This window comes from Bufo gargarizans, chromosome 2 (assembly GCF_014858855.1).
Source record: "Bufo gargarizans isolate SCDJY-AF-19 chromosome 2, ASM1485885v1, whole genome shotgun sequence".
Lineage (NCBI taxonomy): Eukaryota > Metazoa > Chordata > Amphibia > Anura > Bufonidae > Bufo > Bufo gargarizans.
Window position 1 is genome coordinate 35495840 of NC_058081.1, and position 27969 is coordinate 35523808.

At 43.7% G+C, this 27969-nt stretch overlaps 1 protein-coding gene across 3 annotated transcripts in view; it reads right to left on the minus strand.

Annotated features, from left to right (window-relative positions):
• LOC122927164 (histidine N-acetyltransferase-like) overlaps positions 1-27969 on the minus strand; it is an 80710-nt gene that overhangs the window by 43548 nt on the left and 9193 nt on the right. Inside the window, exon 1 of one of the 3 annotated variants that reach the window (XM_044278761.1) lies at positions 15450-15511. The exons of 1 other annotated variant lie outside the window; for it this stretch is intronic. The gene's annotated coding sequence lies outside the window, so the exon portion shown is untranslated. Of the gene's footprint in view, positions 1-15449; positions 15512-27969 lie in introns of those variants that run through there. One more of the 3 variants, XM_044278762.1, reaches the window with a different exon arrangement.

The following is a 27969-nucleotide window of genomic DNA, read 5'->3' on the forward strand; positions in this document are numbered from 1 at the left end:
ACAACACAGGAGTGGCATAGGGTCAACTCTCTGAATGTCCTTGAGTGGCCCAGCCAGAGCCCTGATCTGAACCCAATTGAACATCTATGAAGACACCTGAAAGTGGCTGTCCACCAATGGTCCCCATCCAATCTGACAGAGCTTGAGAGAATCTGAAGAGAAAAATGGCTGAAAATCAACAAATCCAGGTGTGCAAACCTTGTGGCATCATCCCCAAAAAGACTGGTTTTTACTTTTCAATAAATTTGCTAAGATTTCTAACATTCTGTTCTCACTTTCTCATTATGGGGGACTGAGTGGGGGACTGAGAACAAGGTGTTAGCATCACAAAGTGTGAAAGAAGTGAAAGTGTCTGAAGACTCTCCGCACTGTAATGATACATTCTCCTACATACCTGAATAGGCTGCCTGTAGTTTGCTTTTGTCCGGTGAGTTCACGACTAGTTTCACTATGATGTGTAACATAGTATCATAGTTTATAAGGCTGAAAAAAGACATCTGTCCATCCAGTTATTCTGCAAATCATTCCAGAGTAAGGAAAAAGAGTAAGGAAAAAAAAACAAAAAAAAACTGACGTAGAAGTCAATTTTCCTCACTTTACGGGGGCAAAAAATTCATTCCTGACTCCAATCAGTCAATCAGAATAACTCCCTAGATTAGGGATGGCCAACCTGCGGCTCTCCAGCTGTTGCAAAACTACAACTCCAAGCATGCCGAGACTGCCTTCAGCTTTCAATATAAAACCAAGAAAAAAGCCTCAATATACAAAGCTAAGAGTCTGGGCAAAGAAATTGGAAACCAATATAAACCTACAATGTTGTTAGTCGACAAGCAAGAACAAAAAAATGCCCAAAGTAATCAAAAAATATAGTTCATTTTATTGTAATAAATATATAACATATTGTGACGTACATAAAAATAAAGATAATAGGGAAGAGAACCAGCAGAAAGGCACATGCTGCAAACCACTGGCCTATACTGCTGTCACCCACCAAAAGATGTAAAGCGTGTCAGGTATACAGATAATATATAAAGATAATCCAGTCGCTGAAAAGCAATAATAATAATGCTACTATAGCTCAGTATAGGACATTAGATCACCTAAATACATAACCGTCAGAAGGGACACAGGTCTAGAGTGAAATCTCAATGAGGATAATAGAGATGATAGAAACGCTAGCCAGAGACATGAATTCAGCAGAGGCTAAATCTAGAGACAAGAGAGAGGATTAGTCCCTCAGAGAGTAACAATGCAAGACCCTATAGTAAAGGGTAAACTGAGCCCAGCAGAAAGTCATAATCAAATCAATGTAACCTCAGGACATGATGGGGGATGAAGACAGCAGCACAGGTCAGGATAGGAACCTCGACGCGCGTTTCGCCTCAGCTTCGTTGGAAGGTTGAAGCTAAGGCAAAACACGCGTCGAAAATTTTTTATTGATGGCCTGCTGGTGACCCTCAAAAACATTTGGAGCAATCGCCTGCTGATCTGACCATCTAAAACATTATGGACGAGGGCCTGCTGCCGCTTTGGTGACTCTAGATAACCTGGGACCGATCGCACATCCCTGTGACAGCGACGATCCATTCGGGTGTCTGCCCTATCAACTTTCAATGTCATTTTCAGAGCCGTCCACGGGTAAGTGGGAATCAGTGTTCGATTCCGGAGGGGGAGCATGAGAAACGGCTATGGCTACCACATCCAAGCAAGGCAGCATGTGCGCAAATTACCTATTAGGTATATTTAGGTGAGGGCCTGCTGGTGAGCTGATCCTCTAAAAGATTGTAGATGAGGGCCTGCAGGTTAGCTGACCCTCTAAAACATTATATGCGAGGGCCTGCAGGTAATCTGACCCTCTAAAAAATTATATGCGATGGCCTGCTGCTGAGCTGACCTTCTAAAACATTATGGTTGAGGGCCTGCGGCTGAGCTGACCATTTAAAAAATTATGGGAGAGTGCCTGCTGCTTAGCTGACCTTTGAAAAAATTTACAGTGTTCAAAGCAGGCCAGGTCGCCTGAATACTTCAGCTAGGAATAATGGAATAGGACTCCGGTTCTATTTTGTTGGTTTTCGGAACTGGGGCCATGATTAAGAGGGACGGCCGGGGGCATCCGTATGGCGCCGCTAGAGGTGAAATTCTTGGACCAGCGCAAGACAAACTAAATTAAAAGCATTTGCCAAGAATGTTTTCATTAATCAAAAATGTAAGTTGGAGGTTCGAAGACGATCAGATACCGTCGTAGTTCCGACCATAAACGATGAAGACCGGCGATCCGGCAGCGTTATTCCCATGACCCGCCGAGCTGCTTCCAAGAAACCAAAGTCTTTGGGTTCCGGGGGGTATGCTTTCAAAGCTGACAAAGTACACTGTATGTCACAGATACATTTTTGAAGTGCACATGTTACACTGCAGTTAATTTAGCTAAATTTACCTCCTCTGCTGCTCTGGACCTTGCTGTCACCCCATAACTATGCCTGCACGAAAAAAAAGAAATACCAGACAAGAAACAATGGCAAAATTCTGCTCTTCCAAGTCTCCTCAAGTATTCCAAGAAGGCACCGGCTACTCACAGGACTCTGCCTCATCAATCTCACAGCCGGCTGTTATCTCAACTCAGAGATCTCCTGCTCCTTCACATCGCTCTGCCTCTGATCCAGCCCTTCATTGCCTCTCCATACAGGAAATATCCAGGTCAGTGTCTCCACGGCCCCCTCTGTCTCCTCACTCACAGAAGAAGCTGCATTTAACCCCTACAGCCCTGGAGCTCTCCCTGGCTCTGAGCTGCTCTCCCCAGCCAGCACTCCATCACAGAACCCTGCAAAGCAGCGTCCCAGGCTCTCTAATGCTGCTTATGATCCTGACATACAGAGAAGGGAAATACAAGATGCCCTCACTGCATCCGATCATGATGCCTTAGACAACATGACTGTTTCTAACCAGTCCCTCACAGACACAACAATGAAAACCATGTTGCAGGCACTTCACAAAACTTTCCTACTAGATATACATACAATGGTCTCTCCTCTTAAAACCGTTGTGGATGATCGGGGTGACAGAGTGGACCATATAGAGAATAAGTTTGAGGAATTTTCTGCCTCTCATAACACACTAATAGACTCACATACTGAGTTAGAGAAAGACGTGGCGATATTAAAGGCGAAAATTTACGATTTGGAGGACAGAAGTCGCCGTAATAATATCAAGTTACGTGGCGTTCCTGAAACCGTAACACCAGCTGAGATTCCTGCATATGTGCAGTCCTTAATTGAAGCAGTACTACCTAACTGCTCTCCTTAAGAAATAGATGTAGATCGCGCACACAGCATACCCTGTCCGAAACACATGGAAGACTCAATTCCAAGAGATATTCTGGCACGCATACACTTCTTTACAGTTAAAGAGAGACTGATGGAACATTCTCATAGAAATGGCAGCCTTCCTGCTCCATATCACAAAATTTATTTATATGAATATTTATCTGCAACTACCCTTCAAGCACGTAGAGCTTTCCAACCTATAACCCAAGCTCTCCGCTCAGCAAAAATCATCTATAAATGGGGATTCCCTGTCCCTCTGCTTATCCGTCGCGGAGAAACTCTGCACGTTGTCCACTCACCAGATGAGGGAAACGCTTTGCTTAAGTCATGGAACTTAGCACCTTTTTCTCAAGCAAGATCGTCAACAACCCCATCTCAAGTTCGCATGACACAAGAATGGTCCACTGCAGGATCAAGAAAATGTATGATTTGCACCTATTTTTTGTCCAGGCCTTACTGGTTGGTCATACCTACTTGGCTTTAGTGCGGACTATAACCCCTCACTATACAATTGGTTCGTGTTTTAAGAGCCATATGTTTTTTGCTCCTAACTGCTTTTATTTGATTTTGTTATTAAATGCCTTGTTTATGGATATGCTAACACCATTTCCTTCAAATTACACTCAAAGTGCCTTACCATTATCTATAGAAGGTGTGCGTACTCGCTGAGAAGCGCACACTTTCGCCCTCCCCATGCTCTTCCAATATTTTATTATATTTTTTTAGCATCTCCACTTTCTATGAAAAATGGTCATGCAGATAGCTAGTATCAATGTCAATGGTTTAAACACGCCTCACAAGAGATCACATTTTTGGAGAGAGGCTCAATCCTTGAAATGCGACGTGATATGTGCACAAGAGACACACGTCCTTTTAGGCGATGCGGGTCGTATGAAACACCCTGCCTTCCATCATATATATCATTCACACTACAGTTCAAAAACTAGAGGTGTACTATGGCCTTTAGAAATATGATATCCTTTGTATGCAAAGAGGTTATTGCAGACCCCAATGGGAGGTACGTCATATTATACTGCACCATTAATACAATTCCCATGACATTGATCTCTCTTTATGCCCCTAATGTTGGACAATCACAGTTTCTTAATAAGCTACTTAAAGTTGCTAGCAAGATACAATGGGGGTCATATATTTTATATGGCGATTTTAATACCGTAATGGACATCAATCTAGATTCTACCTCACTCTCTAGAACCCAACCCACTTTCTTATCATCATGGGTGTGGGAAAGAGACCTTTATGACACCTGAGCGATCAATCACGGAACTGAGAGGGGTTATACTCATCTATCAGCAGCACATAACACCTACTCACATTTGGATATGTTCCTGGTGGATAGAATATTTTTACGATCCACATTAGCTTCAACTATCGAAACTATAACATGGTCAGACCATGAGACGATCACACTCACGCTTGACGATGAGATATCCTCACAAGGAGCCCATCAATGGCGCATTAGCCCTTTCTTACTATCTCACCAGGAATATTCAAAACTTTTACATACTGATATTGAGGTTTTTTTTCAAAATTAATGCCCCCTCTGTAGAAAGCCATATATCTGTATGGAATTGTCATAAAGCGGTGATTCGGGGTTTATGTATTAAATACAGCTCCATACTCAAAAACAAAGAGAAAAACAATTAACTGATCTCCTGACTAATCTACGAAATACAGAACAAGCTAATATAGCCTCACCATCTGATACACTAGCCTCACAACTAATCTCTATTAGACGCCATCTCCGCTGCCACATGCGGACAACATATAAAAAAGCCCACCGTAAGACACAAGCCCACTATTACGCCCAAGACAATAAAACGGGTAAACTATTAGCACATCGCTTAAAAAAGGGACAATTAAATTCCTGCATACATTTCTCATTCACTCGACCCCTAAAAATAAGCTCTTCTCCCCATTTGACATCTCTAACGGTTTTAAGACCTATTTTTCTCACTTATATAACTTAGGAGACTTGATTATATCCACCCCTGATCACATAAAAGCCATTCAGACATATCTGGATCGCTTACATCTACCACGATTAAATTCTTTCCAATTAAATAAATTAAACGAGGAGATCACCACAGAAGAAATTCAAAAAGCCGTACGTTCTCTTCCATCTGGCAAAGCCCCTGGCGGTTTTACTAGCTTACAGTATATTATAAAACCTATTACACTAGTCTGCCCCCCTATTTACAAATTTCTGCCGAACAGCCATGTTAAGTGGTTCATTGCCCAAAGAAAATCTACAAGCCTTGATCACCACCCTCCCAAAACCAGGTAAATCTACGGACCACCCTCAAAATTTTAGACCGATCTCTCGACTGAATCAGGACCTAAAGATATATGCAAAAGTCCTAGCTAATAGAATTGCCTTAATTCTCCCACATCTGGTGAACCAAGATCAGTCGGGTTTTGTCTCAGGCCGTCAGACCTCTAACAACATCAGAAGACTATTAAATATCTTCCATCATATTGAACGGGACAGCACCCCTGCTTTGATCCTTGCCTAGAAGGCTTTTGATAGATGACGCTGGTCGTATGCTTTCTCTGTATTAGAACATATGGGTTTTACTTAGTATATTGCTGGCAGTGTCATCTTTATACTCCAACCCCTCAGCAAAATTTTTATCTAATGGTGCCTTATCAGAGGAATTTAATATTACAAATGGATCACTGCAGGGGTGCCCTCTCTCCCCTCTTTTTTTCAAAGTTGCAAGAAAAAGTATGTGAACCCTTTGGAATTATATGGATTTCTGCACAAATTGGTCATAAAATGTGATCTGATCTTCATCTAAGTCACAACAATAGACAATCACAGTCTGCTTAAACTAATAACACACAAAGAATTAAATGTTACCATGTTTTTATTGAACACACCATGTAAACCTTCACAGTGCAGGTGGAAAAAGTATGTGAACCCTTGGATTTAATAACTGGTTGAACCTCCTTTGGCAGCAATAACTTCAACCAAACGTTTCCTGTAGTTGCAGATCAGACGTGCACAACGGTCATGAGTAATTCTTGACCATTCCTCTTTACAGAATTGTTTCACTTCAGCAATATTCTTGGGATGTCTGGTGTGAATCGCTTTTTTGAGGTCATGCCACAGCATCTCAATCGGGATGAGGTCAGGACTCTGACTGGGCCACTCCAGAAGGCGTATTTTCTTCTGTTTAAGACATTCTGTTGTTGATTTACTTCTATGCTTTGGGTTGTTGTCCAGTTGCAATTCCCATCTTCTGTTGAGCTTCACCTGGTGGACAGATGGCCTTAAGATCTCCTGCAAAATGTCTTGATAAACTTGGGAAGTAATTTTTCCTTCGATGATAGCAATCCATCCAGGCCCTGACGCAGCAAAGCAGCCCCAAACCATGATGCCCCCACCACCATACTTCACATTTGGGATGAGGTTTTGATGTTGGTGTGCTGTGCCTCTTTTTTCTCCACACATAGTATTGTGTGTTTCTTCCAAGCAACTCAACTTTGGTTTCATCTGTCCACAGAATATTTTGCCTGTACTGCTGTGTAACATCCAGGTGCTCTTGTGCAAACTGTAAACGTGCAGCAATGTTTTTTTTGGACAGCAGTGGCTTCCTCTGTGGTATCCTCCCATGAAATCCATTCTTGTTTAGTGTTTTACGTATCATAGATTCGCTAACAGGGATGTTAGCATATGCCAGAGACTTCTGTAAGTCTTTAGCTGAAACTCTAGGATTCTTCTTCACCTCATTGAGCAGTCTGCGCTGTGCTCTTGCATTCATCTTTACAGGACGGCCACTCCTAGGGAGAGTAGCAGCAGTGCTGAACTTTCTCCATTTATAGACAATTTGTCTTACCGTGGACTGATGAACAGCAAGGCTTTGGAGATACTTTTATAACCCTTTCCAGCTTTATGCAAGTCCACAATTCTTAATCGTAGTTCTTCTGAGAGCTCTTTTGTGCGAGGCATCATTCACATCAGGCAATGCTTCTTGTGAAAAGCAAACCCATAACTGGTGTGTGTTTTTTATAGGGCAGGGCAGCTGTAACCAACACCTTCAATCTCATCTCATTGATTGGACTCCAGTTGGCTGACACCTCACTCCAATTAGCTCTTGGAGATGTCATTCGTCTAGGGGTTCACATACTTTTTCCACCTGCACTGTGAATGTTTACATGGTGTGTTCAATAAAAACATGGTAACATTTAATTCTTTGTGTGTTATTAGGTTAAGCAGACTGTGATTGTCTATTGTTGTGACTTAGATGAAGATCAGATCACATTTTATGACCAATTTGTGCAGAAATCCATATCATTCCAAAGGGTTCACATACTTTTTCTTGCAACTGTATATCTTATCCATGCAGCCATTGGCTAAAGCACTCCGACTAGATGATAGAATTTCTGGGTTGGGTATTAATGGTAGAGATCATGTTATCTGTCTATATGTGGATGATATCATCCTCTCCCTCACCAAGCCAGAAATATATTTACCCGCAGTTATGGAAAACATCAACACATACGGTCACTAGGGTTCAGGGAACCCGAACTGTAAAGTTCGGGTTCGTACTGAACTTTAGGATTTTTGGACCCCGGACCCAAACACGAACATTTCCGTAAAAGTTTGGGTTCGGTGTTCGGCGTTTTCTTGGCGCTTTTTGTAAGGCTGCAGAGCAGCCAATCAACAAGCGGTTAACTGTCTGACCTTAGAACCCATCACAGCCATGCCTACTAATGGCATGGCTGTGATTGGCCAGAGCAGCACGTGACCCAGGCTCTATATAAGCTTGAGTCACATAGCGCTGCACGTTACTCTGCTGTTACAAGTGTAGGGAGAGGATGCTGCTGGACTTGTGATTTCAGAGAGAGAATAGGAGAGAATCTAACTCAGCGATCTACATAGAAATAGTTGTGTGGGTGCAGGGCACAATCGTTTTACCCTTCCCTGAGCCCATTGACCAAAACATTTTTTTTTTAAATAAATCTGTTAGTTAGGTGGGCGGCGGCGGCGGCCATTTTATGCAAGTTCAGTGCACCAGCACTGCATCTGAGCTTTTAGGACATTGCAAATCACCATTTTTTGGGCAAACTACAACATTTGGATTAGTCAGTGTGCAATTTAAGGTAGAAATACAGCCATCATTTTCTGGGGTTTGAAAAACACACTTTTCTTTTTCAAAAAACAGTATTTTCCTGATCTGCAAGTGTTAAATTCAAGTTTAATATATACAGCTTTCATATTCTGTTACCAAAAAAAACCCCACTTTTTTGGCAATCTACAACATCTGGATTAGTCAGTGTGCAATTGAAGCCAGAAATACACCCATCATTTTCTGTGGTTTGAAAAAACACACATTTTTTTTACAAAAAACACTATTTTCAGGACTTGCAGCATCAGCACGTGTGAAATTACAGGCTTATATACTGCTGTCAAATTCAGTTGTTAAACAAACACTTATTTGGGCACAAAAAATTTAGTTGGCAGCCTTTGATGCAGATGTCATTGTGAGATACACCCTTAATACATCTGGGTTACATTCAGAGATTTTAAATACTGCCATTTGGTGCACCAATATTGAATTCAGGCCTACACTGGTTCATTCCCTGTGAGATACCCCCTCTACATACAGGGGTTTGATTCAGGCATTTGAAATACAGCCATTTAAAATACAGCCTTTTTGGGCAAAGAAATATTTCATTCAGGCATACACTGGTTCATGACGTGTGAGATACTCCCTCTACATATAGGGATTTGATTCAGGTATTTGAAATACAGCCATTTTAAATACAGCCATTTGGGCCAAATAAATCTTTCATTCAGGCCTACACTGGTTCAGGTCGTGTGAGATACCCCCTCTACAAACAGGGGTTCGATTCAGCCATTTGAAATACAGCCATTTGAAATACAGCCATTTTGGGTAAAGAAATCTTTCATTCAGGCCTACACTGGTTCAGGTCGTGTGAGATACACACACTACATACAGGGGTTTGATTCAAGCAGGCATTTGAAATACAGCCACTTTGGGCAAAAAAATCTTTAATTGAGGCCTAGTCTGGTTCAGGCCGTGTGAAATAACCCCTTTACATACTGTCGTTCTATTCTACTATTAATTGAACACCCATTTAGGGCAAGGTCCTACATTTGAAAAATATGAGGAGAGCGTCAAGTAAGGGACGTGGCCAAGGTCGTGGTGCTGCTGGTGGAGCTCCTGTTGCAGGGAGAGGACGTGGTCGATCTGTGCCAGCTACACGCACAAGTGAAACCCTATCCTCAGGTGCGAGTAGGCGACAGAACCTGTAGTGGCATTTGGTCGGGCCTAATGCGGCTCTACGAATGGTGAGGCCTGAACAAGTACAGGCGATAGCAGATTGGGTTGCTGACAGTGGATCCAGTTCCTTCACATTGTCTCCCACCCAGTCTCCTGCTGAAAGACCACAGTTGGCACCTGCAGCCCATGTCCATCAGTCTTTCACCTCACCCCCTTGCAAATCAGCCAAGCAGTCTGAGCCCCAAGTCATGCAGCAGTCTCTTCTGCTTTTTGATGACTCTGTAAGCAGGGTTTCCCAGGGCCATCCACCTAGCCCTGCCCCAGAAGTGGAGGAGATTGAATGCACCGATGCCCAACCACTTATCTTTCAAGATGAGTACATGGGAGGACAATCGCAGCACGTCTCGGATGATGACGAAACACAGGTGCCAACTGCTGGGGCTTTCGAAAGTGTGCAGACCGACAAGGAGGGCAGGGTTAAAGACTGGGTGGAAGATGATGTAGAGGACGATGAGGTCCTCGACCCCACATGGAATCAAGGTCATGCAAGTGACCTATGTAGTTCGGAGGAAGAGGCAGTGGTCGCACAGAGCCACCAGCACAGCAGAAGAGGGAGCAGGGTGCAAAAGCGGAGCGGCTGTCCTCTAGACAGTACGCCTCCTACTGCCCCCCGCAGCAAGGGACTGAGCACACCAAAGCCAGCTCCAAGGAGTTCCCTGGCGTGGCAGTTCTTCAGACAATGTGCTGACAACAAGACATAAGTGGCTTGCACGCTGTGCAATCAGAGCCTGAGGCGAGGGATAAGCGTTCTCAACCTGAGCACAACCTGCTTGACCAGGCATTTAAGTGCAAAGCATCTGCTTCCTCTTCTGCTGCAGTCTCGGCCTCTTCATCCACCTCTGGAGTGACAGTGCCACCTGCCACCCCGCAAACAGACGATCTGCCAGCAACACCAGCACCTGGGTCACCAAGCATCTCCACAATGTCCCACGGAAGCGTTCAGCTCTCCATCTCCCAAACGCTGAAGAGGAAGTACCCCCCTACCCAACCGCGATCCCTAGCCCTGAATGCCAGCATTTCTAAATTACTGGCCTTTGAAATGCTGTCATTCTGTCTGGTGGAGACAGATAGTTTTAAAGGCCTTATGGCGGTGGCTGTCCCACAGTACTTTATGCCCAGCCGCCACAACTTTTTAAGGCGAGCCATCCCTTCCCTGCACAACCAAGTAGGGGACAAAATCAGGTGTGCACTGCGCAACGCCATCTGTGGCAAGGTGCACCTGACTACAGATACGTGGACCAGTAAGCACGGTCAGGGCCGTTATATCTCCATAGCAGCACACTGAGTAAATGCAGTGGCGGCTGGGCTTGAGGCGGAAAGCAGTTTGGCGCATGTCCTTCCATCACCGAGGATTGCAGGGCTCTTCAGTTTGCCTACTGTTGCTTCCTCCTCCTACTCCGCTTCCTCATCCTCTACCAGCTCCTCATCCGGTCAGCGTAACACCTTCACCACCAACTTCAGCACAGCCAGGGGTAAACGACAGCAGGCAGTTTTAAAACTTTTCTGTTTGGGGGACAAACCCCAGACTGCGCAGGAGTTGTGGATGGTCTTTGAACAACAGACCGATGAGTGGTTTGTGCCAGTCAGCCTCAAGCCCGGCCTGGTGGTGTGCGATAATGGGCGAAATCTCGTAGCAGCTCTGGGACTAGCCGGTTTGACGTACATCCCTTGCCTGGCGCATGTGCTGAATTTGGTGGTGCAGAGATTCCTTAATAATTACACTGATATGTCAGAGCTGCTGCATAAAGTGCGGGCCGTCTGTGCGTGCTTTCGGCGTTCTCACCCTGCTGCTGCTCGCCTGTCAGCGCTGCAGCGTAACTTCGGCCTTCCCGCTCACCGCCTCATATGCGACGTGCCCACAAGGTGGAATTCCACCTTGCACATGCTGGACAGACTGTGCGAACAGCAGCAGGCTATAGTGGAGTTTCAGCTGCAGCACACACGGGTGAGTCGCTCGGCGGAACACCACCACTTCACCACCAATGACTGTGTTGGCCTCCTCAAACTCCTACTCCATATGGAACTCCACCTCATAAATCAATATATTTTTTTTTTTTTGTACGTGTTTTATTTTATATCATTTCACTACTTTGTCATTTACATTTTTGGGTGAAATTCACAAATTTTGGGGTTTATAGAACCACTGCTATACCTAGTAGGACGGTTAAAAAAATAAAATAAATTGTCATTAACATTTTCGGGTGGGATTCACCAAATTTTTGGGTATATAGTACCACTGCTATACCTAGTATGCCGGTTAAAAAATAAAAATAAATTGTCATTAACATTTTCAGCTGAAATTAACCAATTTTCGGGTGTATAGTACCACTGCTATACCTAGCAGGCCAGTGAAAAAATTAAATAAAAAATTGTCATTAACATTTCCTGGTGAATTTAACCAATTTTTGGGTGTATAGTACCACTGCTATACCTAGTAGGCCGGTTAACAAAAAATAATAATTGTCAGTTACATTTTCAGTTGAAATTCAACAATTTTTGGGTGTGAAGTACCACTGCTATACCTGGTAGACAGGTTAAACTATAAAAAAAATGTGTCTGTTACTATTTATGGTGAAATTCACAAATTTTTGGGTGTGATGTACCACTGCTATACCTAGTAGGCCGGTCATAGACCCCTGCTCTACCAAGTAGACAGGTTAATAAATTGATGTAATTTTTCTGTTACATTCTTGGGTTGACATTATACAATTTTATACGTGAATAAACCCCTGCTCTGCATAGGTGACAGGGAATAAAATTTCTGAAATTCTTCTTTAATTGTCCGCCACCTCCTTTGATTCAATGCCTAAACTTAAACAAGTTGTATCACATTTAAGCTTCAATACTTTGTCCCACATTTCCGCCATACTCTTTTGGCCAACATTTGCGCCTCAATAGCTTTTCCCACAATTCCGCTTGACTCTTTTGGCCCACATTTGGGCTTCTGCAATTTGTCCCACATTTGCGCCTCAATAGCTTTTCCCACATTTCTTCTTGATTCTAAATTTTTTAAATAAATTTATCTCCCTTAAATTTGGTCTCTTTTTCTCACGCTCCCTCTCCAGCCTTGAACCCTGATTGCCCGCAACCCGTAATCACCATGGTAGGCACATAAAAGAACATCCAAAGTTGATAGAGCAGCTATCAAATTGGATCGTGAACATCACAAGCAGTAAGTATGCACACACCTACACGAACTAACTGACAGTCTCCAAATTCTGGGTCTCCAAATTGGGCACATGGCCTGAGCTTGCCCTTGTCTGAACGTGTGTTTAGCATGACTGGAGGGTTATATTTCACAATGTTTTGGGGTGTACCCTAATTAAAAAAAATATAAATAAATTTTAAACCAAAAAGCAGTGTAGGCTACCTCCTCCTCCTCCACCGCCACTTCCACCTCCACCGCCACATACACCGCCTCCTCAACCAACTACTCCATATGGACCTGGTCCTCCTAGAGCACGATTATTATTTTTTATTTTTACTTATTTTATGTTATTTTAAGTCATTTTCCTATCCACATTTGCTTGCAGAGCACTTGCCATGCTCTTAACCACATTTTGACGACATTTGCAGCCCTCTAGCCCTTTTCATGACATTTTTACAGCCATTTTAGTGCTCAAAAGTTCGGGTCCCCATTGACTTCAATGGGGTTCGGGGTCAAGTTCGGGTCCTGAACTCGAACTTTTTTCCGAAGTTCGGCCGAACCTGTTGAACCCGAACATCCAGGTGTCCGCTCAACTCTAACGGTCACCTATCATATTACCATTTAAATAACTCTAAAACACAAGCTCTCCCTCTGAACCTTCCCCCTCAGCAATCAACATCCTTGAAGTCCCAATACCAGTTTGACTGGAAGGTAGCTAGTCTAAAATACTTGGGAATAGAATTGTCATAACCCTTCTCTTCCCTATTTACTAAAAACTACATCCCTCTACTTGCAACCATTGAGTCAGACTCTGCGGAAAATGCTAAACATGAAGTCTCGTGGCTGGGCAGGATAGCTACTTTAAAAATGTTTATATTACCAAAAATTCTTAATTTATTCAGGACACTGCCCATACACCTTCCCAAATCCTTCTTCATTAAAATAAATAGAATACTGTCACGTTTTATATTGGCTTGGAAGAAACCAAGATTATCCGCTACCATTACCACTAAATCAAAACTTTCGGATGCCTAATATTAAAGGTTATTACATATCTACTTTGATAACTCTCCTAAAACAGTGGTGGTGCGATACTTCTAATTCACATTGGGTCCACATTGAAAATTCCTCGGTATATCCTTACAACATTACAGATCTTTTACTACTTCCAGCCTGGAACCTTCATAAACCTCTTCTCACAAACCTATTGGTAAAAGCCTCATATAATGTTTGGTTGCAATACCATACCGCCTTAGCTTCCTCTACGGTGCCCAACCTCAAGGAACTACCATTGTCAATAATTCAAGACTCTAGTCCAGGACTTGAATTAATTAACTGGTCTTTATGGGGTATATCTCATGTCAAGCATATACAGTGGGATGCGAAAGTTTGGGCAACCTTGTTAATAGTCACGATTTTCCTGTATAAATCGCTGGTTGTCACGATAAAAAAAATGTCAGTTAAATATATCATATAGGAGACACACACAGTGATATACAGAAAGTGTGCTATAATTGTTTAAACACAATTAGGCAGGTGCAGACATGTGGTCTCTGTTGTTGTCATTTTATTGATTACAAAACCTTTAGAACTAATTATTGGAACTCAAATTGGCTTGGTAAGCTCAGTGACCCCTGACCTACATACACAGGTGAATCCAATTATGAGAAAGAGTATTTAAGGGGGTCAATTGTAAGTTTCCCTCCTCTTTTAATTTTCTCTGAAGAGTAGCAACATGGGGGTCTCAAAACAACTCTCAAATGGCCTGAAGACAAAGATTTTTCACCATCATGGTTTAGGGGAAGGACACAGAAAGCTGTCTCAGAGATTTCAGCTGTCTGTTTCCACAGTTAGGAACATATTGAGGAAATGGAAGACCACAGGCTCAGTTCAAGTTAAGGCTCGAAGTGGCAGACCAAGAAAAATCTCGGATAGACAGAAGCGACGAATGGTGAGAACAGTCAGAGTCAACCCACAGATCAGCACCAAAGACCTACAACATCATCTTGCTGCAGATGGAGTCATTGTGCATCGTTCAACCATTCGGCGCACTTTACACAAGGAGATGCTGTATGCGAGAGTGATGCAGAGGAAGCCTTTTCTCTCTTGAGGTGGGCTAAAGCACATTTGGACAAGCCAGCTTCATTTTGGAATAAGGTGCTGTGGACTGATGAAACTAAAATTGAGTTATTTGGCCATAACAAGGGGCGTTATGCATGGAGGAAAAAGAACACAGCATTCCAAGAAAAACACCTGCTACCTACAGTAAAATATGGTGGTGGTTCCATCATGCTGTGGGGCTGTGTGGCCAGTGCAGGGACTGGGAATCTTGTCAAAGTGGAGGGACGCATGGATTCCACTCAGTATCAGCAGATTCTGGAGACCAATGTCCAGGAATCAGTGACAAAGCTGAAGCTGCGCCGGGGCTGGATCCTTCAACAAGACAACGACACTAAACACTGCTCAAAATCCACTAAGGCATTTATGCAGAGGAACAAGTACAACGTTCTGGAATGGCCATCTCAGTCCAAGACCTGAATATAATGGAAAATCTGTGGTGTGACTTAAAGAGAGCTGTCCATGCTCAGAAGCCATCAAACCTGAATGAACTAAAGATGTTTTGTAAAGAGGAATGGTCCAAAATACCTTCAACCAGAATCCAGACTCTCATTGGAACCTACAGGAAGCGTTTAGAGGCTGTAATTTCTGGCCAGTGCAGCATGTGCCCCAGCCTCTATATAAGCTGGAGTCACGTAGCGCTGCACGTCACTCTGCTCTGATTAGTGTAGGGAGAGGTTGCAGCTTCTGTTAGGGCGAGATTAGGCAGTGATTAACTCAGCAAAAATCAATCATTCATCTTCTGCTAGTTAATTGCTCACTGTTTTTAGGCTGCCCAGAGCATTTTTCTGTCACTTTTTTCTGGGGTGATCTGCGGCTATTTTGTGTTTTGTGGTGCGCCAGCACAAGCTGCCACCAAGTCCATTAATCCATCAATAGTATTTTTTATTTTTATTTTTTGCTATATCCTATATCAGGGGCTTGACTGTGATTATTGTCACCCCTAGAAACTCAGGATAGAATTTTCTATATTTTATTGAGGGGTGAAATTCACTTAATCAATCCCCTAAATCTGGTGTTCCAGCTGTGGCAGGACAAATTTTATAGTGTCCGTCAAAGCATAGCTTTTTTTCTGGGGTGAAATTCAATTGCCAAAATAGCAATACCGTAAATCAGTGGTTTCAGCTGTGGCTGGACATGTTTCATAGTGTGCGTAAAATAATAGCTTTTGTTCTGGGGTGAAATTCAATTGCCAAAATAGCAATACCCTAAATCAGTGGTTTCTGCTGTTGCAGGTCAAGTGTAAATCTGTCCGTAAAAGGGTATATTACACAAAGTGTTAAATTACATTTGCTGAAAGCATAATCCTTTAAATTTGCACGCACTATTGTGCATCTCATAGTGTATTTCTGTCCGTAAAAGGTTATATTACACTCTAGGTGTAAATATAAGTGCTGATAGGGTCATCCTCAATAACTTCACACGCTACCGTGCATCTCCGAGTGTATTTCTTTCCATTAAAGGGTATATTACACTAAGTGCTCAAAGCATAATCCTATATATTTTTTCACACGCTACTGTGCATCTCCAAGTCTAATTCTGTCCGTAAAAGGATACCTTTCATCCAGGGCCTAAATACTAGGCCTACAATTGATATTCCCCTAAATCTGTCGTTACTGCTGTGCCTGTATTAGTGTAATACGGTACCTAAATAGATAGCCAGATAGTGTTAGGTGTCTGTAAAAAAAGGCCTGAATTTGAATACAATACATTGGGCAAAATAATTTTTTTATTATTGTGGTGAACGGTAACAATGAGGAAAACATCTAGTAAGGGACGCGGACATGGTCATGATGGTGTTAGTGGACCCTCTGGTGCTGGGAGAGGACGTGGCCGTTCTGCCACAGCCACACGTCCTAGTGTACCAACTACCTCAGGTCCCAGTAGCCGCCATAATTTACTGCAATATTTGGTGGGGCCCAATGCCGTTCTAAGGATGGTAAGGCCTGAGCAGGTACAGGCATTAGTCAATTGGGTGGCCGACAGTGGATCCAGCACGTTCACATTATCTCCCACCCAGTCTTCTGCAGAAAGCGCACAGATGGCGCCTGAAAACCAAGCCCATCAGTCTGTCACATCACCCCCATGCATACCAGGGAAACTGTCTGAGCCTCAAGTTATGCAGCAGTCTCTTTTGCTGTTTGAAGACTCTGCTGGCAGGGTTTCCCAAGGGCATCCACCCAGCCCTTCCCCAGCGGTGGAAGACATAGAATGCACTGACGCACAACCACTTATGTTTCCTGATGATGAGGACATGGGAATACCACCTCAGCACGTCTCTGATGATGACGAAACACAGGTGCCAACTGCTGCGTCTTTCTGCAGTGTGCAGACTGAACTGGAGGTCAGAGAGGAAGACTGGGTGGAAGATGATGCAGGGGACGATGAAGTCATAGACCCCACATGGAATGAAGGTCGTGCCACTGACTTTCAGAGTTCAGAGGAAGAGGCAGTGGTGAGACTGAGCCAACAGCGTAGCAAAAGAGGGAGCAGGGGGCAAAAGCAGAACACCCGCCACCAAGAGAGTTTGCCTGCTACTGGCCACCGCCACCTGGGACCGAGCACCCCAAAGGCAGCTTCAATGAGTTCCCTGGTGTGGCAGTTCTTCAAACAATGTGCTGATGACAAGACCCGAGTGGTTTGCACGCTGTGCCATCAGAGCCTGAAGCGAGGCATTAACGTTCTGAACCTTAGCACAACCTGCATGACCAGGCACCTGCATGCAAAGCATGAGCTGCAGTGGAGTAAACACCTTAAAAACAAGGAACTCACTCAGGCTCCCTCTACTCCCTCTTCTACTGCTGCCTCGGCCTCTTCCTCCACCTCGGGAGGAACGTTGGCACCTGCCGCCCAGCAAACAGGGGATGTACCACCAACACCACCACCTCCGTCACCAAGCATCTCCACCATGTCACACAGCAGCGTTCAGCTCTCCATCTCACAAACATTGGAGAAAAAGCGTAAATTTCCACCTAGCCACCCTCGATCCCTGGCCCTGAATGCCAGCATTTCTAAACTACTGGCCTATGAAATGCTGTAATTCAGGCTGGTGGACACAGACAGCTTCAAACAGCTGATGGCGATGGCTGTCCCACAGTATGTTGTTCCCAGCCGCCACTACTTCTCTAAGAGAGCCTTGCCTTCACTGCACAACCAAGTATCCAATAAAATCAGGTACAAATGTGGCCAGCCAGGGCCCACTACTGGAGGACGAGAAGGACGAGAATGAGGAGGAGGTGGATGAGGATGAAGCATGTTCACAGCGGGGTGGCACCCAACGCAGCTCGGGCCCATCACTGGTACGTGGCTGGGGGGAAACGGAGGACGATGACGATACGCCTCCCACAGTGGACAGCTTGTCCTTATCTCTGGGCAGCCTGGCACACATGAGCGACTACATGCTGCAGTGCCTGCGCAACGACAGCAAAGTTGCCCACATTTTAACGTGTGCTGACTACTGGGTTGCCACCCTGCTGGATCCACGGTACAAAGACAATGTGCCCACCTTACTTCCTGCACTGGAGCGTGATAGGAAGATGCGCAAGTACAAGCGCACGTTGGTAGACGCGCTACTGAGAGCATTCCCAAATGTCACAGGGGAACAAGTGGAAGCCCAAGGCGAAGGCAGAGGAGGAGCAAGAGGTCGCCAACGCAGCTGTGTCACGGCCAGCTCCTCTGAGGGCAGGGTTAGCATGGCAGAGATGTGGAAAGTTTTGTCACCACGCCACAGCTATATGCACCACCACCTGATACGGAACGTATTAGCAGGAGGCAACATTTCACTAACATGGTGGAACAGTACGTGTGCACACCCCTCCACGTACTGACTGATGGTTCGGCCCCATTCAACTTCTTGGTCTCCTTGGAGGTGCTGGTCTGCCCGGCGGCCAGCGTTTTGTCTGAACGTGTATTCAGCACGGCAGGGGGCATGTGTAGATTTGAGAGTCTCCATATCGGATTTAACAGCCGAGATGAAGGCTTCATTAGCAGGCTCATTAATTACAGGATTAAAGTTACTTTTGAGTGTTAGGTTGAACATTCCCAGGGAGAATTCACTCAACTGGGAATGGTCAATCCTAGACGTATCATTAAACCAAGTTTTTAATTTTATAGAGCGAAAAAAAGAAGTTAAATCCAAGTCCAAATTAAACCAGTTAATAGGCGTATTAGGACAAAACGAGAGACCCTTACTTAGAACACTCACTTGTGTACCAGAAAGTTCTTTAGATGAAAGATTGATAATAGTTATTTCCTCTTGGATGTTTGAGTTAGGTCCAACCTTGTTGTTGTGCAGTTTTCCACCCTCTTCGGTGTTTATGGCCGCCACGCCTAGTTCATCGTCTTTTTTCTGTAAGGTCATATTGTACTGGATGGTGGAGACATCTGTGGATTCCTACTCTTTCTCCTGGTGTCTTTGCAACCTTGATTATTCACTGCATCAGATTGCCAAGTGTAGATGGTACCTTTTTTATAATCCTCAAAATCCTTGTTCCACTTGATCCGTTTCCCTTCTTCAGACTCACTTTGGAACTTTTGTACTTGAATTGATAGGTTCTCCTTGAATTCATGTAAGAACGCCACAGAGGAGGGCGGGATGACGTGAGTACGTCGCGTCTCGATCCTCCCCAGTGCTGGTCTCTCCCCTCCAGGCTAATGCTGATCAGCTGAAGCCAAACAGCTGATGCCCAGACTTGTGCTCCGAGACGCCGCATCTCACCTGGTCTGACCGCCGGATCGCTTCTCCTGCTGCTGCTGTGGGCTGCTGCCGTTCCTTTCGTCCTGCTCTGGGTGTTCTGCCCCTCGACCGTGCTTCCTTGCTTCCTCGCTGCCCCGCTCCTCTGTCTGCTGTCTGCCGTCCGGCGCTTCTTGTCTGCTGTCCTTGCTGTGGCTGCTCTACTTGGACCCTCGACTGGCTCTGATTGATGGGCTCTGCTGGTGCTGCCCTGCCTGCTGTCTTCCTCTCCTTGTGGCCGGACTGCTTCGCTCGCCTGATTTCATCCTGCTGCTCTCTCCGGATACTGAACTGCTACTCTGCTGGATATCTAGATGCCACTATACCCGATATCGCTGTCGCCCCTCTCCTCCGTTAGTCACGGCGTGCACTGGGACTAAGGCTCTGGACATCACACTCTGGTCACGTGAGAAATAGAAGAATTCTATTTTATTCATTCTACACTTGCAGTACTGCTGGTTTTTACGCTATTGGTGTAGAGAGGGGTTAGTAGTGCACACGGCAGCAAAGAGGATGTAGTTCTTTGTCGAAACTTCGCGTTACGCAAAAAAAAAAGGCAGTAGGAGCGAAAAGAATCAGAAGAAATATAAAGGAAATATAAAGGAGAGTACAAAGCAAAAGAAAAGACAGAGGCGAGGACATAGGGGAGGCAGGGGGGGGGGGGAACCGGGGAAAAAGCTGTTGTAAATCAAAGGAAAAAAAGGAAAAAATAAATAAATAACAATAATAAAATAAAAATAAAAAACCTAGCAGGAAAAGAAAAAGGGAAGAGGAAAAGGAAAGAAAGGGGGGAAAAAAAGGAAAAAAAAAAAAAAAAGGGGGAAATTTTGGGAGAATGGCCCCAAAACGACGCTCAGTCGATTCCTCTGCAATCAAGCCTGGGGCTAAGACCCCAGAGAACAAAATCGATAAGTTTTTGAAATCGCCCTTTTTAAATGATAAAAACCCTGCCAAAAACCAAACCCCCTGCTAAGGCGAAAAAATTCGCTAAAATTTCCCAAAATGACGAACTTTCCCAGGATGGACTAGAGGACGCGGATCAGGAGGTAGGCGAGGAAAGCCTCTCTGCACAAATGCGAACTGAATACGACCCAGCCGTCTTGGACAGAATTCTAAGCGCTGTGGAAAATAATGGCACTTTAGTGCAAGGAATGTCCACTCAATTGGGGTCAGTGCAGAGCGATATTTCATTAATAAGAGAAGATCTAGTAAAGATTCGGGATCGGGTCCATAGCATGGAAAAATCTGTTGACTCTCTGCAAACTGACATGGGCATATTAAAATCTAAAACTCTGCTTCTTGCTTCAGAAAATCAAGCTCTTCAAAACAAGGTAGAGGACTTAGAAAATAGATCAAGGCGCAACAACGTTCGTATAATCGGTTTCCCAGAAGGAGTTGAAGGCCGACATCTAGAGGAACAACTTAAAGATGTGGTTATGAACAGCTTTGGCAGTGATAACTTTTCCTCTATGTTTCAAATAGAAAGAGCCCACCGAATCCCGGGAGGGAAACCTATCCCAGGGAGACCGCCGCGTGCAGTCTTAATTAAATTATTACTGTCCGCGGATAGAGATAGTATCTTGAGGAGAGCAAGAGAATGTACACCTATTGAATATCAGGGCACAAAACTGCTCTTCTTTCCTGATTTTGCGTGGCAGACTCAGGAAAGAAGAAGAAATTTTATAGAGATAAAGAAACGCTTGGCGGCTAAGGAGATTAAATACTCCTTACAATACCCAGCGAAATTAAGAGTAATTCATAACGGGTCTTCCCTTTTCTTTGAGACACCACAACAGGCATCAGACTGGATGGATCAAACGGGCATCTGAAATTGTGCTTCATTATGATTGGAGGGATAGGAGGGGGGGCCAGGCTGGGGGAGAACGGCCGGAGGTTAGAGGTTCGCTGACTAGTTCAGGCGGATCAAGAGAAGGGGGGGGGGGGGGAACCCACCTTGCAGGAATGGTCTTTTTTTTTTTTTTTTTTTTTTCTTTTTCTTTTCTTTTTTTTCTTTTTCCTTTTTCTTTTGTGAGGGATGTCCACTAGAATTGTAGCTTGGAATGTTAGAGGACTTGGGGAAAGAGTTAAAAGGCAAGCGATTATGGATGCATTAAAAAGATATCTTCCAGCAATTATCTTTATAGTAGAAACTCACCTAACTAAGGAAACCCTGTTCCGCCTGACAACGGGATGGCAGTCCCAATCGTATCATTCTACCTTCAGTGGCTCTTCCAGGGGTATTTCGGTTCTTATTCATAACTCCATAGATTTCACCCTTATAAAATCTTATATAGATGCCCAGGGCAGATTTATTTTTTTGCATGGCAAGCTTAATGGTGACAGTTATATCCTAGCCTTCTTCTATATACCTCGGCCATTTTCAATGTACCCACTGCTTCAGTTAATGCTCTTTTTTGAAAAGAGACCAGAATGCCGCTTAATCCTGATAGGGGATTTTAATGCGGTCATTGATCCTAACAAAGACAGATTTTCACTTGATGTGGAAAAGGGGAGGTATCCCTGTAACTCCCCACTGCCTCAATTCTGCTCTGAGGTGGGAGTGGTGGATATATGGGAATATCTTGGTGGAGGAAAAAGAGTATACTCCTGTGTCAGTAGGGGGGGCAGAGCAATGTCTAGGATCGATCTAGCATTTACGAATGAGAGCAACCTGAGTAATATCTGTAAGATGCGATACGGAGTAAGAACAGTTTCGGACCATTCACCCATACTGGTTGAGGTTCGCAGCGGGAAGAATAAGGATACTAGGGGGCTAGGATTTAAGCTAAATCCATACTGGCTCACTATTTTGGACAATCTGCAGTCGATTAAACTACTGATATCCTCCTTTTGGGAGGTGAATCTTCCCTCTGCTAATATCAATACAGTATGGGATGCCTTGAAAGCATATTTGAGGGGGGTCTTTATAAGTGAGATTGCCGCAGCAAAGAGAACATTTAGGAAGAAAGAGGAGGAATTGGGTAAGATCGCTGCATTCACAGCTGAGCGATACGCTAGCCATCCCACTGAGCACAATAGGCAAGAGATGCAGAAGGCTAGTTGCTCCTTGGAGAAATATGTAACAGAGAAAGCAAACCATAGGGTATTCTTCAAGGGGCTCAATTATTTCATCGAGTCTGGACGTCCGGGCAAGCTTCTAGCTAGAATAATTTCGCAACAAGATAAGAAAAAACAATCTATTATCTCAATCCGTAATGTAGAAGGCGAAACCATAACAGATCCAGAGGGAATTGGGAATATTTTTCTACAATATTTTGCTCAGATATACAGATCCTCACCTGGACTGTCGTCTGAACTGGTGACGCGGTTCCTGGAGAAAATTCCACTTTCTATGTTAAATGAAGCTCAAACAGAATATCTGGAGGAGGAGCTCTCTCTTGCTGAGCTGCAGGAGGCCCTCGGGTCCGTTTCGGGGAATTCATCACCAGGAACAGATGGCCTTCCATATGAGGTCTATCGCAAGTACAGTGAGGTGATCCTCCCCCAGCTGATGGAGGTTTTCTCCCAAGCAGCACAGGGAGGGAGATTACCACACTCTATGATGGAGGCCCTTATTGTTCTAATTCTAAAAAAGGATAAAGACCCGGCAGAATTGAGCTCCTATAGACCAATCTCCTTATTAAATACAGACGCTAAGTTACTATCAAAAGTCCTTGCTAGGAGGCTCTCGCGGGTTATCCCTACGATTATTCATCCGGATCAAAACGGCTTTATGCCAAACAGGGGCACCCATCACAATTTGCACAGGCTATTTATGAATATTCAATCCCCGGGGCATGGTGCCCGCTCCATCCTGTCGTTGGATGCTACAAAAGCCTTCGACAGGGTGGAGTGGATTTTTCTTTGGGAGGTAATGAAAAAAATGGGTTTTGGCCCAAGATTTATGGCAATGGTCCGGCTACTCTATAACTCCCCAGTTGCCAGGATTAGGATCAATGACTTGATGACAGAGAGCTTTATTCTGGGAAGAGGCACCCGCCAAGGCTGTCCCCTTTCCCCCCTTTTATTCAATATTTATATCAAACCCTTAGCGGCCATGATACGACATGATCCGGAGGTGGCTGGCTTTGGCATAATGGGGAAGCATGACCGCGTGTCCCTCTACGCAGATGATATTCTGGTTTTTATTCATCAAACAAATATCACCCTCCCTCACATAATGGATCTGGTCGGTCACTTTTCCGACATATCTGGACTTGAGATCAATTGGGAGAAGACCGTACTTCTCCCTATAGACGAGCTGCGAGGCGAATTTAATAATCAGTTAACGATCTCTGATTCAATAAAGTACCTGGGGATAATAGTTTCCGCCAAACCTCAGGAATATTTACAACTTAACCTGATCCCTTTGTTGATGAAGTTAAGAGCAAAAATTAAGATATGGCAAAAAATTCTGGTAGCAAGAGCGGATAGAATTTCATTAATAAAAATGGTAGTGCTGCCCCAGGTTCTTTATGTCCTGCGCAACTCGCCTATATGGATTACAGACAAGCATTTTAGATTGATAGAGCGGATGCTCAATGACTTATTATGGGGGAGGAAGCGTGTGAGACTGAAGGCACTTTATTTCTCCATGCTTTATAGTCGGGGAGGTCTTAATCTTCCATACTTTAGGGGTTATTTTGTGGCCTCCCAACTCTGCCTTTTTAATGATTGGGAAAATAGTCCTTTCTGCAGTAAAGTGGTGAAGGAGGCAGGTTTTTCTGATTTCTTCACCGTACTGGAATCCGATTACCTATTAAATATACTGAGCGGGTACACACTTTTCTGCAGAATGGCTACAAAGACCTGGTCGGTCATAAGGGGCTGGTGCGCAGTTAAGGCATCGCTTATCTGCACCCCATTATGGCACAACCCGAAACTTCTTAATCTAAACGACTCAAGTTGCTGTCAGTACTGGAGGACTAAAAATGTGCAGTACTTACAGTCATGTGAAAAAATTAGGACACCCTTTGAAAGCATGTGGTTTTTTTGTAACATTTTTAATAAAAGGTTATTTCATCTCCGTTTCAACAATACAGAGAGATTAAAGTAATCCAACTAAACAAAGAAAACTGAAGAAAAGTCTTTTCAAGATCTTCTGTAAATGTCATTCTACAAAAATGCCTATTCTAACTGAGGAAAAAGATAGGACACCCTCACATGTATTCCCTCTTAAATTGGCTCAGATCTCACACAGGTATATCACACCAGGTGCACATAATTAGTAGATCGTTACTCTGCATGTTGAATGAGGCTTGCCCTATTTAAACCTCAGACATTTAGTTTGGTGTGCTCCTGACTGTTGAAGTGAGAGTGAGCACCATGGTGAGAGCAAAAGAGCTGTCAGAGGACTTCAGAAAAAAGATTGTAGCAGCCTATGAGTTTGGGAAGGGATTTAAAAAGATCTCAAAAGATTTTGAAATCAGCCATTCCACTGTCCAGAAGATAGTCTACAAGTGGAGGGCTTTCAAAACAACTGCCAACATGCCCAGGACTGGTCGCCCCAGCAAGTTCGCCCCAAGAGCAGACCGCAAGATGCTAAAAGAGGTCTCCAAAAACCCTAAAGTGTCATCTCGAGAACTACAGCAGGCTCTGGCTACTGTTGATGTAGAAGTACATGCCTCTACAATCAGAAAGAGACTGTACAAGTTTAACTTGCATGGGAGGTGTGCAAGGAGGAAACCTTTGCTTTCCAAGAGAAACATCGAGGCCAGACTGACATTTGCCAGAGATAAAGTTGACAAAGACCAGGACTTCTGGAATAATGTTCTTTGGACAGATGAGTCCAAAATTGAATTATTTGGACACAACAGCAGAGGACATGTTTGGCGTAAACCAAACACAGCATTCCAAGAAAAGAACCTCATACCAACTGTGAAGCATGGAGGTGGAAGTGTCATGGTTTGGGGCTGCTTTGCTGCAGCAGGACCTGGTCAGCTCACCATCATAGAATCCACGATGAATTCTACTGTGTATCAGAAGGTGCTTGAAGAACATGTGAGACCATCAGTTAGAAAATTAAAGCTGAAGCGGAACTGGACCATGCAACATGACAATGACCCAAAACATACTAGTAAATCAACCAAAGATTGGCTGAAAAAGAAGAAATGGAGAGTCCTGGAATGGCCAAGTCAAAGTCCAGATTTGAATCCCATTGAGATGCTGTGGGGTGACTTGAAAAGGGCTGTACGTGCAAGAAACCCCTCAAACATCTCACAGCTGAAAAAGTTCTGCATTGAGCAGTGGGGTAAAATTTCCTCAGACCGATGTCGAAGACTGGTAGATGGCTACAAGAACCGTCTCACTGCAGTTATTTCAGCCAAAGGAGGTAACACTCGCTATTAGGGGCAAGGGTGTCCTATCTTTTTCCTCAGTTAGAATAGGCATTTTTGTAGAATGACATTTACAGAAGATCTTGAAAAGACTTTTCTTCAGTTTTCTTTGTTTAGTTGGATTACTTTAATCTCTCTGTATTGTTGAAACGGAGATGAAATAACCTTTTATTAAAAATGTTACAAAAAACCACATGCTTTCAAAGGGTGTCCTAATTTTTTCACATGACTGTACATCAAGTAGTCAGTGGTGGACAAATTTTGCCCCTCATGGAACTAAGGGCAAATTTAGGTGAGGTGGCCTGGTTTGCATATTTTCAATTGAGGTCAGCACTCTTTAGCACTTTGAACAGCCACCTCTTTATTATAGACACTCCTTTATTTTTACAGGATTTAATCTGTAAGAAAACGGTCACGAGAATTAAACTATCTCACTGTTATAGACACTTAATGGATAATTTTTTTCTGGATGTTCTTTCTCCAGGACAGAGAGCCTGGTCTTCTCTTCTTTCAGAGGTGGGTCCCCCAAATTGGGAGAATATAGGGGAAAGCTCAAAATTGGTCTCACACAATTCTAACCACATTGTTCTACAATTGAATATTCTGCACAAAATTTATGCGACACCTATATGGCTATACAGAAGAGGACTCAGGGCCTCCTCTGACTGCCCCCGCTGTGGTGATCCCGGGGCAGATCATTTACATCTGTTCTGGGACTGCCCAATGGTGAGTAGGTACTGGAGCCTGGTCCAAAAGAATCTGGCGCGTAAACTTAAAATTGTTGTTCCTCTGTCTCCTAGGATATGGGTCCTGGGAGATTTATCTGAGGTTAATCATCAACCCATAAAAAGTCATTTGTTGATTAAGGTGATGTTCTTGGCGAGGCTCCTGATTTCTAGATCCTGGTTTTGCTCTTCTGCCCCAGATTGTAAGAACTGGCTGGGCCTGGTGGAGAAAGTGAAAAGCTATGAGAAGATCCTGTACAAACAAAGAGGATCCTACTTAAAGTGGAATAGTCTATGGAAAGATTGGGATACGGCTAATTAATTAGGATCCCCTTTTTATTTTTATTTTTTTCTCTTTTTCTCTGCAAGGTGGGGGGGGGGGGGGGGGTTGGGGAAAATGCTATCTGTCCGGCTTTTCTGCATGTATTCTATAGATGTAGAATGTGAAGGTTCAAATGTCGACACTATTATGTATACTCGTATGAAATTATTGTCAATCACGTTCACAGATTAGAATTGGCGGACTTATGGACTTTATAATATTAATTATGCAATATGTATTTAAAAAGAAAAAAAATAAATTATTTCATTAGACATTTGTATTAGAAGTTGATCATCAATAATAGAGAGTTCAGATGACACTACTGAAAGTTCTTGTTGCAAATACTCTATATTTAACAAAATAAAGTCCAGAGCATATCTATTAGAGTAGGCTTCAAATCTTTAGCAAAAATAATGGATTGGCAAAAATTTAGTTTGGTCGAAGATGTGACCTCATACCTCTAGGTATCCGCTGGGCCTTATAGTACTCGCCAAGAGTAGTCATATGTAGACGTAAAGCTGTGGACCTTCTGGATAAAAATTCATATTTCTTATTTAATTCCTTTAAAGAAGGGGTATTAAGAAAGGTAGCATCTCCTTCCATTCCTTGTAGGATACGATCAGCCTCCTCCTGTCTGTAGGTAAAACCGCCGGGTGAATCCAGTTCTACAATGGACATTATGAAAAAACTCAAGAAATGAAATTTAAAAAATTATTTTAAAAAATTAAGCCATGCAAAGACTATGTAAATACAAAAAATTTAAAAAAAGGCAGCACTGACAAAAAAAAAAAATAATAACGGGTGCCAGGCCCAAGGGGAATAAGCAATTACCCAAAATATAAATGGAAAAAAAGGGCAGCACTCCAGCAGATAGTTACATAGTTAATATGGTTGTAAAAAGACATACAGTACGTCCATCAAGTTAAATCAAGGG